The sequence below is a fragment of the Equus asinus genome, chromosome 10 (assembly GCF_041296235.1).
Source record: "Equus asinus isolate D_3611 breed Donkey chromosome 10, EquAss-T2T_v2, whole genome shotgun sequence".
In the NCBI taxonomy this organism is placed as follows: domain Eukaryota; kingdom Metazoa; phylum Chordata; class Mammalia; order Perissodactyla; family Equidae; genus Equus; species Equus asinus.
This window is the reverse complement of record NC_091799.1, coordinates 57,953,594-57,969,840: the sequence shown is the minus strand read 5'-3', so window position 1 is coordinate 57,969,840 and position 16,247 is coordinate 57,953,594. Positions and strand designations below refer to the sequence as shown.

At 37.9% G+C, this 16,247-nt stretch overlaps 1 protein-coding gene across 14 annotated transcripts in view; it reads left to right on the top strand.

Annotated features, from left to right (window-relative positions):
• Positions 1-16,247, top strand: part of MAST4 (microtubule associated serine/threonine kinase family member 4) — a 575,525-nt gene that overhangs the window by 416,113 nt on the left and 143,165 nt on the right. The window lies entirely within an intron of this gene.

Sequence of the window (16,247 nt, the reverse complement as noted above, 5' to 3'; positions counted from 1 at the left end):
GGAAGGAGAGACTGTGTGTTGAGGCAGTTGGGTATATGTTGTCTCGTTTAACCCTGTCTATTATACAGATGAAAATATTGAAGCTTAGAGAAATTTATTGTCCCCAAATCTCACCAGTAGTAAGTGGTAAATCTGGATAAAAACTTAGCTATACTTTCCTGTCTCCAAAGGAAATATAGCTCCAATAATACTGTAATATCAAAAAGAATATTTGTAAAGTAAGATTTTAGTATCTTAATTTTTATAGTATAGTAGCCTCTTGAAAACTCAAAGATATCTGTGGAATAGGGAGCCCTGATAATTTTGGTCTTTGCTGTAGAAATGCCACCTGCTGTCTGAGGGAAGAGAGTGAAAAAGAGAAGTATATTTTACTTTGTTTTAAAATTACCACCTGCTGATTCTCTTTCCCATTAATGGAAATTGTGTATGTATTCTCCTGTAATTTCCTCATCTTAAAGCATCACAGTTTATAATGGTGTTTGAGTGGGTTTTGCTTTTAAAATTGAGGTTTTACTTAGGATGTGGCTCTGAACAGCTGCTCTCTTCCAGTTCTTTTGAATGAATAACAGTCTACTGCACCCAGGCTTATTTTTCTGAGTTTTAGAAAATCCTGTGCATTCGTGTGGGTCTATATGTTATGCACACACGTTTCAAAATCCTTACTGATCCTGTAGTGGTGCATATAGTTCATTTTCAGATTCCTGCTGACATAGGGTTTACCACTTACATTTGCTCACTCTAGAAAAACAAAGTCCAGGCACCTAGGTGTGTTTTGTTTTGTTGTTTTATATATATATATATATATATATATATATATGGCTTTATATATATATGGTTTATTGAGGTACAATTTATGTACAGTAAAATCATTCTTTTTGGGTGTGTGGTTCTATGCGTTTTGACAAATATGGTCATATAACTACCACCACAATTAAGATATAGAATATTTCCATTACCTCAAAAAGTATTAGATGTTTTTTAATCATTTGATAATGCTAATAAGGATTAGAATAAGGTGTTTTGTTTTGTTTTCCCCTGCCCTTCTTTTTAAAATATTAGCTCCATATTTTATTAAGATTTGACGGGTTTTTCCATTGTCTGTTCCAGGATCCCAGCCAGGATGCCATGTTACATTGTGTCATCCTTTTTAAAAATCATTTTTGTGAGGAAGATGATTAACACCTAGTTTGATTACATGGTTGATAGTTTCAAGTAGGTACCAAGAAAATGCATCAGAATGAGATATTTGGAAGACAGCATAAACTAATTAAATTGCGTGGTTCATTACTAATATATAATGCTGCGTAGGTGAAGAGGTTATAAGAAACCAGACAAATAAATTTGACTGGAAGGAAATGGTTAAAAGTAATTTGGGGTTGTTCTTCGGGGGAGGAAACAGGGCCATGAGGTAGAAGATTTGGAAGGTATGTAGTTTAAAACATAGATTCTGTCTGTTAGAAAATAAATTTAGAGATCCAGAAGGAATCTTGAGGTTTTCCTACGCAAGCGAAGACAGGACAAAATAATGCCTTTTTCAAAAGATAAGGCATCAGTGCCTTTTTCAAAGGATAAATTCAATGTACCTTATTTACTCTGTAAAATAATTTGTCATGTCCTTCCACTATTTTTATTATATTTTAATTTCAGTGAAACATATATAGCTTTTAAAATAAAATTTGAACTTAAGACATGCTCAAGATAGAGAATGGAGAAAATATAAAAAAACTATAAAGAAAAAAAATCACCCAAATTCAAGTAGTGAGACATAACCACTCTTAAAACTTTGGGATCATCCTTCCACATTTTTTCGGGGGTGTATGTGACCGTACATATCACAAACTCATATTTTATAGTATCTCCTGTTTTATGAGCTGCTTTTTTCCTTTAAAGAGATTCTTTTAAATGCTCAGCTTTACAATGGTAAGATTTCCAGAAATTTTGAGAACTATCAGTAGTGTACAAGAAAGTCTTGAAGGGATTATCTGTAAAGTTGTGAGGAAGCATTCAGAACTGTGCTCTGAAAGCTGCTGAGCCAGTGCACAGCCTCCCCTGATGTGGGAGTGTACAGAGTACACTGGCTCACTGGTGTACAGAGTAAGGTGAGGTCATTGACACCAGTGATGTCACCTTGGATGGTCTCATATTTTAGGTTCTGTTTTTCTCCACCTGTGTTCAGATCTCTCTTGAAATGTTCCCTTTAACAAAACTAATGCTAACTGAGAAAGATTCCAATTACCATCTCCCCACAGGCTTAAATGTTAAACCTCAAGTTCTAAACTTTATCCCTTATGTATGTGAGCAGGCTTGCCAGATGGCAGGCCAATTAATATATTTTTGCAAGGTGCAGAAATGTTTCTCTCCATAGGGGAACAATGAATCCATCTGCTCCACATCTTCCTTTCTCCTCTGTCCTTTGGGAAAAATCATCATTTAATTTTCAGAAATAAATTGTATAACTCTCTAAGTGACACTTTCTGCTTTTTAAGAGAGATAGTTTTAATAATTGAAACTTTTTCTTACTGTAACGATTTAAAGAACCCTGTATCATGGATTAAAATATATAGACATCAAATTTCATCCAGGGTGATAGTTTTTTGAAAGGTAAGCAAAAAAAACCACGTTTAAAAACTGATTCATAGAAGGCTTAACTTGAAGAGACCTTCAGAAACATCTAGCTGAACCCCCTCACTGTAAGATGAGGACGTTAATGTTTAAGTACCAAAGTTTCAAGTTGCGAAGCAACTTGGAACCTGAATGGACTTGGATTGTGGTCTTCAGGTTCGAAATTAGGACATAATGGTGAAAACAGAATCTTTGATCTCTCATGGGGAGTAAGAAGACTGGGAACCTTGAATAAGGTTCAAGTAGGAAAAGAAGGGCACTCATATTTATTGTCTATTCTCTCTTGAGTTTCAGGCAGTGAACTGTACATCACCTCTATAGTTTCTTTTCATGCTTAAGTGGCAATTCAGATCAGCAGGTAATTAACTGTTTAGTGTCCATGTGTTGCCTCCAACTCTATTAAAGTTTCTGAACGACAAGTGCCACATCATTTTTTTAAGCATTTATATAGTGCGCTGTCTGGGCATGGAATGAATGAATTACTGAATGTGTAAATATTAATAGGGTTGTTTTACAAAATCCTTTGAGGGAGTATTGGAATTCTAGGAGAGTGACCACATTATAGCTTTGCCATAATCTGACCCATTATAATACAGAATTCAGTTCCTTTTCCCTTATGGTGTGAAGGAGTTCAGTACTGAGTATTCCAGAAGCTTTTTTTGGCAAGAGTATTTCACCTGTATCCCTGTTTACCAGCGTTTTTGCTGGCCTCCGTGTTTTGTCATAGGTGGGCATACATTGGTTAGTGTTAAATGAGAGGAAGGATTTAGTCTTGTTATTTTTTATTTCACTCAGGTTGATTCCTCTTTTTTCTCTGTATTCAACCAAACGACCCTTTTCATATAGTAGAGAGAGTTCAGACTGTGGATTCAGGCAGACCTTGGAATCGTGCCTCTGCAACAAACTAGATATGTGGCCTTGGTAGGTCACCTTACCTCTGAGACTTGGTTTTCTCATCTTTATGTAGGAAAAGTGACCGGTAAACCTTTTCTGTGCCTTAAATAAGATAAACTGTCAATCACTTAGGTCAGGGGTGGACAGACTACAGTCTACAGGCCAAATCTGGCCTACCACCTGTTTTTGTACATAAAGCTTTATTAGAACACAGCCACAACCAATTAATTCAGGTATCATCTATGGCTGCTTGTGCTACAATAGCAAGATCCAGTAGTTTGTAACATGAGACTCTGGCCTGCAAAGCCGAAAATATGTACTGTCTGGCCCTTTACAGAAAGACTTTGCCAACCCAGGACCCAGGGCAATGCCTAGCAAAAGTAGGTACTCAATAAATGTTGATTTTACCTTCTTCCCATTGATTATTTGAAGTTCTCTTTAGGCATTCTTGAAGGAAAGATCATTTAGGTGTGTCCTTCTCTAGGAATCCTTCTAAAGCCCCTGCCCACTTCTGGAGTATGACCAAAGCCTTGAGCCGTGACACAAGACACAGGACAGAACACGCTGAGAGAGGCATCTCCACAGCTCCCACACCCTGCCTTGTAGCGTGTCTTGACTTGAATTGGGAGTTATGCGTGTAACAGGAATAGAACTTTCTCCAAGTGTAAATGCACGCATGCTATTTAGATTGCAACGTGTCCCAATTTAATTTAGATTATTTCTCACTATATATTACCAGGTGTGTCCAATCTACACTTCTTCAAAAGTTTCCCAATAGAACCCATAAAACTATGGAATTTTTTCATTTCTAAATATACTAAAAAATCGCTATACATTATGAACAGCATATTTAGCAAAGGACCTTGTGAAGTCTTAAAGCAGGAATTTTCTGAAGCTCCTCTGGGTCATTTGAAAGAGAAAGTTCTCAAAGGAGCGATCAAATTTTTTTTGTTTATTTTGTTTTGCGTTTTAAGCAAAATGAACTCAGAGTTCCACAGCAGTTTTGATTAGGGACACCCTGGTGTCTAATAGAAAACTAAGACCGAGAATAGACTGGTGGAATGTGCCCGATGAGGACTCTGATGGCTACACTCCAGCTCCCACACACAGTGGAGAGAAAGATGGGGGGCTTCTGAGAGCTATTCAGGGCAATTATGCTTGCTTGATTATATTTATTTTTCAAAATGTATTGAGGAATTTTTTATAATAATAAAGGGATTTTTTTTCAGTATTTTAACATTACTTTGTGTCTTTAAAAAGAATACTGTGAAGAAATTATAAAAGCGTTACCTAAAATTTTGTGACGTTCTCCATAACTCTCTTTGCTCTTCAATTCCAGCATATTTTGGTGTTTCTAGTGCTTCTGTACAGGCCTGTTAGCATTTATCCCAAAGTGTCGTAATTCTATGTACACTTATCTGAATTCCCAGCTGATTCTGAATGTCTTGAGGCAGAGACTTTATGCCAGCATAGTGCCTGGCACATAATAGACACTTAATAAAGGTTTATTGAATGAAAGCACTCCACAGTGAGCATATTCATGTGTGTAGCTTTTTATGTCTTTTGGAACTATTTCCTTAGGATAAATTCCCAGAACAGAGATTTCTAGGCCAAAGTGACGTGAACATGTTTATGAATCTTGATGCATAATGCCAAGAAGCTTTTATGTCTACTTGAGGTTCCTTCCAAGTTTGTGACTCTCATATTGCATGGTACATTATTGCTAGATTGGCAGTCTGGTGTTCCACATTTTCTCTAGCAAAAAGATGACAGAAGGGTACATCATCGCCAGATTCAAGTCTGGAATGAACATTGCATATGCTTTAGGATGAAAAGCTTCTTAAAGAGTAAAAATCCCTCCTGTGGAACTTGGGAAATGGAGGGAGGTAAATAGCAAGGGCAAAGTATAGGATAAAAGACACTGTTGTAGGGGTGAATAATTCCTAGAGTTATTACTGCTCTGAACTTTTACTGTACTGTCATCAATATTTCAAGAAAGCAATTGGATATTTTTTTATTTGCTTTTCCCCCTCAACACATTTAATGTTCAAATATGAAACATTACTAGATGCAAATTGCTGTTAATGCACATTCCAAGGTCTGCTTTTATCAAGGTTTGAAACTATTTGTCTAATGTATTATGCATTTCCATCTTCAATTGATCTGATTTGTGTGTGTGAAATAAGATTGAGCCTTCATGCTGTGACCTTGGGCAACACTAGCTTTTTTTGAGTTTGATATTTTCTCCTCCTTCATCTAGTATGTGGCAGGCTCATAAATTGCCAATGATAAATAGCCATGTCTACCTTCTAGTACAAGTATCCTATTGATGGACGCATCGAGTCCCCTAAATTCCAGCTTACAGATGGTGTATAAAGTTTGTGGGGCCAAGCTGAACAGGGCAAGGGCAGTGTTCAATTAGAAATGTCCTGTGTGGAGATTGAGGATTCTAGTGAATAGGAAGAGTTCAACAGACATTCTAAAGAATTTGTGAGTGGTATATATTCTCTTCCAACTTGCCTTGAGTCCACACTAAAAGCCATGACTTCAGTCTCTTAAGAGATAGTAAGATAAAGGAACTAGAAAAACTTTCTACATGCTAGATCTGGCTTTCAGAGAATATCCCTCATCTTTGCCAGCAAGCTAGAGTCTGTGAGCCTTGACCTAGTTAGACAGTTTTTAGGAGAATCTTTGAGAAACCGACAGTTACGTGGTTGCACGTGAGGACCCTTTGGTCATTCTAAGCCATAGCTGTAAAGGATTCTGTGAGCAATGTAGTCAGTGTTTCTGGATCCCCATCACTTAGAGGCCTTATAGATAGGTGACAGTGGACAATCAAAGTGAGAAAGTCTTCCCTGAATCCTGGGTTCTGTTATTCAGACACAACCAAAATGCATCTCCTTCACTTCAGAGTGAAGGTGACAGAGGACTGAGAATGGATCCTCTAACCCAACAACTCATTTGAGGTAAGAGCAGTTTTATTCTGAGTTATTTACAAACTTATAGAGGGAGGGCAGGATGGTGGGATAATTATGACTTGTGATATTTTGAGTATTTGAAAGACTATTTAGCAAATGTAGCATAAATATGCTTCCTTAACTTATTCATATTCTGCACTCATTTCTTTTCTTTGCTTTTTTTCTCTAATCATTGCTTCATCCCCATTCCATTCAAGCTTTTCATTTATTTCTTTTTTAGGTTTTTAAAAAAATATTTATTGTGGTAAAATATACGTAATATAAAATTTACCATCTTCACCATTTTTTAATGTCATATTAGCTTATAACATTGTTTGTTATAGTTTTTATTTGTACATTTCAGTTGTACATTATTGTTTGTCATACACCATAATGTGCTCCTTCACCCTGTGTGCCCACCCTCCACCCCTCTTCCCCTGCTAAGAACTAGATTGTGCTCTTTGTCTGTAAGTTTGTTTATATTCCACGTATGAGTGAAATCATATGGTGTTTGTCTTTCTCTCTCTGGCTTATTTTGCTTTACATAATGCCCTCAAAGTGGTGGTGAATGGGACAATTATGTCTTTTTTATGGCTAAGTATTGCCTTGTATATATATACACCACATCTTCTTTATTCAGTCATTAGTCGATGGGCACTTGAGTTGCTTCCACATCTTGGCTATTGTGAATAATACTGCAATGAACATAGGGGTGTGTAAGTTTCTTTATATTGTTGATTTCAAGTTCTTTGGATAAATACCCAGTAGTGGGATAGCTGAGTCAAATGGTATTTTTATTTTTAATTTTTTGAGAAATCTCCATACTGTTTTCCATAGCGGCTGCACCAGTTTGCATTCCCACCAGCAGGGGATGAGGGTTCCCTTTTCTCTGCAACCTCTCCAACATTTGCTGTTTTTTGTGTTGGTGAATATAGCCATTCTAACAGGTGTAAGATGATATCTAAGTGTAATTTTGATTTGCATCTCCCTGATGATTAGTGATGCTGAGCATCTTTTCACATCCCTATTGGCCATCTGTATATCTTTTTTGGAAAAATGTCTGTTCATATCCTCTGCCCACTTGTTCTTTTTAATTTTAATTTTAATTTTTATAGCAGTAACATTGAATTATAACATTATATAACTTTCAGATGTACATCATAATATATTTCGAATTCTGTGTAGATTATATCATGTTCACCACCCAAAGACTAATTATAATCCATCACCACACATGTGTGTCTAATCACCCCTTTCACCCTTCTCCCTCCCCTCTTCCTCTCTGGTAACCACCAATCCAATCTCTGTTGCTATGTGTTAGTTTGTCGTTGTTTTCATCTTCTACTTACGAGTGAGATCATATGGTATTTGACTTTCTCCCTCTGACTTGTTTCACTTAGTAAAATACCCTCAAGGTCTATCCATGTTGTCACACGTGGCCGGATTACATCATTCCTTATGACTGAGTAGTGTTCCATTGTGTATATATACCACATCTTCTTTATCCATTCGTCCCTTGATGGGGACCTGGGTTGCTTCCAAGCCTTGGCTATTGTAAATAAGGCTGTGATGAACATAGGGGTGCATGTATCTTCATGGATTTGTGTTTTTAAGATCATATAGTAGATCTATTCTTAATTTTGGAGGGGATCCTCCATACTGTTTTCCATAGTGGCTGCCCAGTTTGCACTCCCACCAGCAGTGTATGAGGGTTCCCTTCTCCCCACATCCTCTCCAACACTTGTTTCCTGTCTTGTTAATTATAGCCATTCTGACCAGAGTGAGGTGGTATCTCATTGTAGTTTCGATTTGCATTTCCCTGATAGTTAATGATGTTGACCATGTTTTCATGGGCCTGTTGGCTATTCGTATATCTTCTTTGGAGAAATCTCTGTTCAGATCTTTTGCCCATTTTTTAATTGGACTGTTGATTTTTTTGTTGTGGACACATGTGAGTTCTTTGTATACTTTGGATATTAACCCCTTATCTGATATATGCTTTGCAAATATCTTCTTCCAATTGTTAGGTTGTCTTTTCGTTTTGTTGATGGTTTCCTTTGCGATGCAGAAGCTTTTTAGTTTGATGTAGTCCCATTTGTTCATTTTTTCTTTTGTTTCCCTTGCCTTCTCAGACATGGTACTTGAAAATATTCTGCTAAGACTAATGTCAAAGAGTGTGCTGCCTATATTTTCTTCTAGAAGTTTCATAGTTTCAGGTCTTACGTTCAAGTCTTTAATCCTTTTTGAGTTGATTTTTGTGTATGGTGTAAGATAATGGTCTGCTTTCATTCTTTTGCATGTGGCTGTCCAGTTTTCCCAACATCATTTATTGAAGAGGCTCTCCTTTCTCCATCATATGCTCTTGGGTCACTTGCTGAAAATTAGCTGTCCATATATATTTGGGTCTATTTCTGTGCTCTCAATTCTGTTCGTTTGATCTCTGTGTCTGTTTTTGTGCCAATACCATGCTGTTTGGGTTACTATAGCTTTGTAATATATTTTGAAATCAGGGAGTGTGATACCTCCAGCTTTGTTCTTTTTCTTCAGGATTCCTTTGGCTATTCGGGGTCTTTTGTTGTTCCATATAAATTTCAGGATTATTTGTTCTATTTCTGTGAAAAATGTTGTTGGAATTTTGATAGGGATTTCATTGAATCTATAGATTGCTTTAGGAAGTAAGAACATTTTAACTATGTTAATTCTTTCAATCAAAGAGCATGGAATATCTTTCCATTTCTTGGTGTCTTCTTCAATTTCTTTCAAGTGTTTTATAGTTTTCGGTGTACAGATCTTTCACCTCTTGGGTTAAGTTTATTCCTGAGTATTTTATTCTTTTTGTTGCAATTGTAAATGGGATTGTATTCTTCATTTCTCTTTCTGCTACTTTGTCGTTAGTGTATAGAAGCATAACTTATTTTTGTATGTTGATTTTGTATCCTGCAACTTGACCATATTCATTTATTATTTCTAAAAGTTTTTTAGTGGATTCTTTATGGTTTTCTATATATAAAATCATGTAATCTGCAAATAGTGACAGTTTCGCTTCTTCTCTTCCAATTTGGATCCCTTTTATTTCTTTTTCTTGCTTAATTGCTTTGGCTAGGACTTCCAGTACTATGTTAAATGAGAGTGGTGAAAGTGGGCATCTTTGTCTGGTTCCTGATCTTAGAGGGATTTCTTTCAGTTTTTCTCCATTGAGAATGATGTTAGCTTTGGGTTTGTCATTTATGGCCTTTATTATGTTGAGGTATTTTCTTTTTATACCCATTTTATTTAGAGTTTTTATCATAAATGGATGCTGTATCTTGTCAAATGCTCTCTCTGCATCTATTGAGATGATCATGTGATTTTTATTCTTCATTTTGTTAATGTGGTATATCACATTGATTGATTTGTGGATGTTGAACCATCCGTGCATCCTGGAATAAAACCCACTTGATCATGATATATGATCTTTTTAATGTATGGTTGTATTCGATTTGCTAGTATTTTGTTGAAGATTTTTGCATCGAGTTCATCAGTTATATTGACCTTTAATTTTCTTTTTGTGTGTAGTACTTGTCTCGTTTTGGTATCAGGGTAATGTTGGCTTTGTAGAATGAGTCAGGAAGCCTCCCATCCTCTTCAATTTTTTGGAACAGTTGGAGAAGGATAGATATTAAATTTCCTTTGAATGTTTGGTAGAATTCACCGGGGAAGCCATCTGGTCCTGGACTTTTATTTTTTGGAAGGTTTTTGATTACTGTTTCAATCTCCTTACTGGTGATTGGTCTATTCAAATTCTCTGTTTCTTCATGATTCATTTTTGGAAGGTTATGTGAGTCTAAGAATTTATCCATTTCTTCTGGATTATCCAATTTATTGGTGTATAGATTTTCATAGTATTCTCTTATAATCTTTTGTATTTCTGAGGTGTCCGTTGTAATTTCTTCTCTTTCAATTCTGGTTTTATTTATTTGAGCATTGTCTCTTTTTTTCTTGGTGCTAAAGGTTTGCCAATTTTGTTTATCTTTTCAAAGAACCAGCTCTTGGTTTCATTCATTTTTTTCTATTTTTTTTAGTCTCTATTTCATTTATTTCTGCTCTGATTTTTATTATTTCCTTCCTTCTGCTGATTTTGGGCTTTCTTTGTTGTACTTTTTCCATTTCCTTTAGGTGCACTGTTAGATAGTTTATTTAGGATTTTTTTGTTTGTTGAGGTAGGCCTGAATTGCTATAAACTTCCCTCTTAGAAGCGCTTTTGCTGTATCCCATAGATTTTGGCGTATTGTATTTTCATTTGCATTTGTCTCCAGGTATTTTTTTATTTTTCCTTTGATTTCTGCATTGACCCAATTGTTGTTCAGTAGCATTTTGTTTAATCTCCACATTTTTGTGGCTTTTCTGATTTTCTTCCTGTAGTTAATTTCTGGCTTCATAACTCTGTGGTTAGTAAAGATGCTCAGTCTTATTTCATTCTTCTTAAATTTCTTGAAACTTGTTTTGTGGCCTAGTATGTGATCAGTCCTGGAGGATGTTCCATGTGCATTTGAAAAGAATGTGTATTCTGTGGTTTTTGGATGGAATGTTCTGTCTGTGTCAACTATGTCCATCTGATCTAATGTGTCCTTTAAGGCCAATGTTTGCTTATTGATCTTCTGTTTGGCTGATCTATCCATTGATGTAAGTGGAGTGTTGAAGTCCCCTACTATTATTGTCTTACTGTCTATTTCTCCTTTTATGTCTGTTATGCTTTCTATGTTTAGGTGCTCCCTGTGTTGGATGCATAGATATTTACAAGTGTTATATCCTCTTGTTGGATTGTTCCCTTTAGCATTACATAGTGCCATTCTTTTTCTCTTGTTACAGTTTTTGTTTTAAAGTCTGTTTTGTCTCATATAAGTATTACTACCCCCGTTTTCTTTTCATTGTGATTTGCATGGAGTATGTTTTTCCATCCTTTCACTTTCAGTTTGTGACTGTCTTTAGGTCAGAAGTGTGTTTTTTGTATGCAGTATATATTTGAGTCTTATTTTTTTATCCAATCGACCACCCTATGTCTTTTGATTGGAATGTTTAGTCCATTGACATTTAAAGTATCTATTGATAAAAATGTATTTATTGCCATTTTGTTACATTTTTTCTGGGTGTTTTAGTAGTTCTTCTCTGTACCTTTCTTCTTCTCTTGCTCTCTTCCCTTGTGGTTTTATGGCTTTCTTTAGTAATATATGTCATTTATTTCATCCTACTTATTATAGGTTTCTAGCTTGTGATTGCCATGATGTTCCTATATAATATTCTACATATATAGCAATCTATATTGAGTTGATAGTCTCTTTAGCTTGACCTCTTTCTAAAAGCTCTACTCTTTTACTCCCCTCCTCCCACATTTTATGTTTTTGAAATCCTATCTAATGTCTCATTTTGTGCATGTCTGTCCATTACCCTCTTATCAGTGAAATAGGTAATTTTAGTACTTTTGTCTTTTAACCTTCCTATTATCTTCATAGGTGGTTAATCTGCTAGCTTTACTGTATTTTTGCCTTTCTTGGTGATTTTATTGCCTGGTTTTTTGTTTTTTTTTTTTGGATAATTTTCTTATCCCTATTTGTGGTCTTCTCTTTTCCACTTGTCCCTTTAGCATTTCTTGTAGAACTGGTTTCTTGGTGATAAACTCCTTTAATTTTTGCTTGTCTGGGAAGCTCTTTATCTCTCCTTCCATTCTGAATGATAACCTTGCTGGGTAGAGTGTTCTTGGCTGTAGGTTTTTTCCTTTTAGCACTTTAAATACGTCGTGCCACTCTCTTCTAACTTGTAGGGTTCCAGCTGAGAAGTCCGCCGAAAGCTTTACAGGGTTTGCTTTGTATGTCACTTTTGCCTTCCTATTGCCGCTTTTAGGATTCTCTCTTTAATTTTGGGTATTTTAATTATAATGTGTCTTGGTGTGGGCCTCTTTGTGTTCATCTTGTTTGGTGCTTCCTGTACTGGACATCTGTTTCCTTCCTTAGGTTAAGAAAGTTTTCAGCTATTATTTCTTCAGATAGATTCTCTGCCCCTTGTTCTCTCTCTTCTCCTTCTGGGACACCTATAATAAAAATGTTAGTGCACTTGATATGGTCCCAGAGTTCCCTTAGGCTGTTTTCCTTCTGTCATTTGTATTTTCTTTTGTCTGTTCAGCTTGGGTGATTTCCTCTATTCTTTCTTCTAGTGCACTGATCCATTCTTTTGTGTCATCTACTCTGCTATTGAGTCCCTCTAGTGAATTTTTCATTTCCAGTATTGTATTCTTTATTTCTGATTGGTTCTTTTTTACATTTTCCAATTCTTTGTTGACGTTCTCACTATGTTCATCCAGTGTTCTCCCAATATCAGAGAGCATCCTTATGAGTTTTTGTTTGAACTCTTTGTCAGGTAGATTGCTTATTTCTGTTTCATTTAGTTCTTTTTCTGGGGTTTTGTCCTGTTCCCTTGCTTGGAATGTATTCCTTTGCCTCCTCATTATGCTTCTTTCTCTGTGCTTATATTTATGTATTAGGTGAGTCAGCTATGTCTCCTGAGCTTAGAGAAGTGGCCTTATGTAAAAGATGCCTTTTGAGGCCCATCAGTGTACTTCCCTCTCATCACCAGTCCAAATGATCCAGGAGTGACCAATGTGTGGGCTACCTGTGTCCTTCTGCTGTGACAGGGTTGCTCTTACTATAGGCACCCAGAGAGTCTTGTCTTTCCCTCTCTGGCCAGCTGTTTGTAAATTGGGTTTGGGGAGCCCCAGCACTATTGGCTACAAGGTCTAATAGCACACTCCTGTTGCAGCTTTCCTGTTAATTGTGTAGGTACCCAGTGTAGCTGGGTGGTAGGCTCAGGTACTTACAGTTGTTGTAGTGCTCAGGCATGCAATGCTGTTGTCAGCTCTCAGGATTGCAGCCAAGTAGGGCTGGCCCTAGGCACGGAAGCACTGAGTTGTTTCAGGCTTTGGAAGCTGGGGCCGCTCCTCTTTGTGGCTGTTTGTGAAGCACAGGTCTTCTACCACTGATAAGCTCCACCCCCCACAGGTGCACACACACTGTCAACAGAGCCCTGGTCCATGCAGACATCCAGACCCCCTGGAGTGTACCCAGTTGCCCCACTTCAGAGGCCCCCACCTCTCCACCAAGGCCCCCCCACAGTTCACCTGGTCCTCACACAGGCCCTGCCCCACAGTGGCAGACACCCTTGCCTGCCTGTAGAGGATCAAGGCACCCAGTCTAGGCAGACGGACAAGTGGCCTGAGGGCTTGCTGTTGGGTGGGGCCAGTCCCCAGGGAGGGCTGCCTGTCCTGGTTGAACTGGATTAAATCTACACTTTACTGTACGTGGCAGACCCCTGGGCTATCAGGCCAGGGGAAGAACTTCAGTGGTGTTTCCCAGCACCTGTGTCAGCACACCTGTACTAGGTCACAACAATGGCCACCACCAATGTCTCAGTCTCTCAAGAGGTCGCCCCTCTCACTGAGATGCACCCAGAGCCTACCAGGTGAGTCTCTTTTCACCAAAGGTCTGTACAGCTTTCCTTTTGGAGATTTGTTCGGTTGCTCTCTGAGACAGGTGAATTTGTGCATGGGCCCTTTAAGAGCTGCATTTTTTCAGCTTTTCTCTCATAGCTTTTCTGGGAGTATTCCCCATTGCAGTTAATAGCCAATGAAGCTATACAGTAGGACTTTCATCTCAGTTGTGCTGTCTTAAGGATGCTTATAGCAGTAACAGGTCCCCACTTCTCTAGGGAGGGCTGTGTACCTTAGGGTGGCTCCCGCTTGGTCAATTGTAAAGCTCTGTGGCTCACAAAGGTGGCTTTTTTCTCTCCAGAAGGAATTCCTGCCTCTTCTGCCTCAGGACTGACCCTTATTGTGGGGGTTCTTTTTATTTTCTCTCCAGGGTAATTTTTCCAAGAATAGTTGTAACCTGGTTGTGTTTGTGGGAGGAGGTGAGTTCAGAGTCTACCTATGCTGTCGTCTTGATGAGAGCTCCATTTTCTCCTTGTTTATTGTATGTGTCTCTGTTCTAATTATTTGTTTAGTGGTTACATTTAGGTTTGTATAGAAAGTCTCATAGATGAGATAGTTCATTTTCTGATTGCCTCTTATTTCCTTAAACTATACTGACTCCATCCCTTGCCACTTCCCCTTCTAAGTTATTTTTGTCATAGCTTATTCCATCATGTGTTGTTAGTTTGTGGTTAAAAAGATGACCATTTTTGTTTTGGTGTCTTCTTTTTCTTTATCCTTGATGTAAAATTTAAGTGTTTACCAACCTGATCTGATAGAGAGCTGCCATTTTCTGATTATTGCCTACCTATTCATCTCCTTGCTCAGGGCTTTGTAGCCCCTTTCCTATTTTTTCCCCCCTTCTTGAGGATTTCTTAGGGGCAAGGGGGTGGGGTCTTGTGGCAATGAACTCCTTTAACTTTGTTTATCTGTGAAAGATTTTATTTTTCCATCATATCTGGAGGAGATTTTCCCTGGATAGAGTATTTCTGACTGAAAGCTTTTGTCTTTTGGGATTTTGAATATATCATTCCACTGTCTCCTAGCCTGTAAGATCTCTGCTGAGAAATCCACTGAAAGCCTGATAGGGGTTCCTTTGTAAGTTATTTTCTTCTGCCTTGCTGCCCTTAAAATTTTTTGTTTGTCATTGACTTTTGCCAGCTTTTCTACTATGTGACTTGCAGTAGGTCTTTTTTCATTGACATAGTTGGGAATTCTGGTAGCCTCTTTGACGTGGATTTCCATCCTCTTCCACATCTTGGGGAAATTTTCCACTATTATTTCTTTGAACAAGCTTTGTGCTCCATTCTCCTTCTCTTCCCTGTCTTCAGTACATATAATCTTTATGTTGCATTTCCTAATGGAATCAGATATTTCTCTGAGAGCTTCTTCATTTCTTTTTAGTCTTAGTTGTCTGTTCTCCTCCCTCTGGAGTATTGCTATAGTATTGTATTCTAAATTGCTAATTCTGTCTTCCGTATTGTCATTCTTGTTGTTTAGGGAACCTGGATTTTTCTGTATGTCATCCATTGTGTTTTTCATCTCCAACACTTCTGATTGGTTCTTCTTTATAGTTTCAATCTCTTGTGAAGAACTCCTGAATTTGTTGATTTGTCTTTCTGTGTTTTCTTTTTTTTTTTTTAAAGATTGACCCTGGGCTAACAACTGTTGCCACTCTTCTTTTTTTTCTTTTTCTTTTCTGCCTTATCTCCCCAAATCCCCCTTTACACAGTTGTATATCCTAGTTGCAAGTCCCTCCAGTTGTGAGACATGGGATGCCGCCTCAACGTGGCCTGACGAGCAGTGCCATGTCCGCGCCCAGGATCCGAACCCTGGGCCGCCACAGCGGAGTGCGCAAACAACCACTTGGCCACGGAGGTGGCCCCTTTCTGTGTTTTCTTGTAACTCGTTGACATTTTTTATGATAGCTATTTTGAATTCTTTGTCATTCAAGTTTTGGATTTCTGTGTCTTCAGGGTTGGTTTCTGGTTACTTGTCATTTTCCTTCTAGTCTGGAGACTTAATATACTTTCTAATACTGCTTGGTGGTGTGGCTTTTTGCCTCCACGTGGTGTTATTATCTGATAGCAGCTCCCACATGCCTCCAATGGGTGGGGATTAGGCACTGTATATTCTGGGTCCAGCACGATCAGGGTCTCCCAAGCTCCAGCCACTGACTACTTTTCTTTCTGTGTGACGCTCAGACCAATGGCAGATCTGGAGCACTGGGCAGGGGGAGGGGTGCTCTCCTTTACCCATGCTTCCCGCTCCCTCCACTT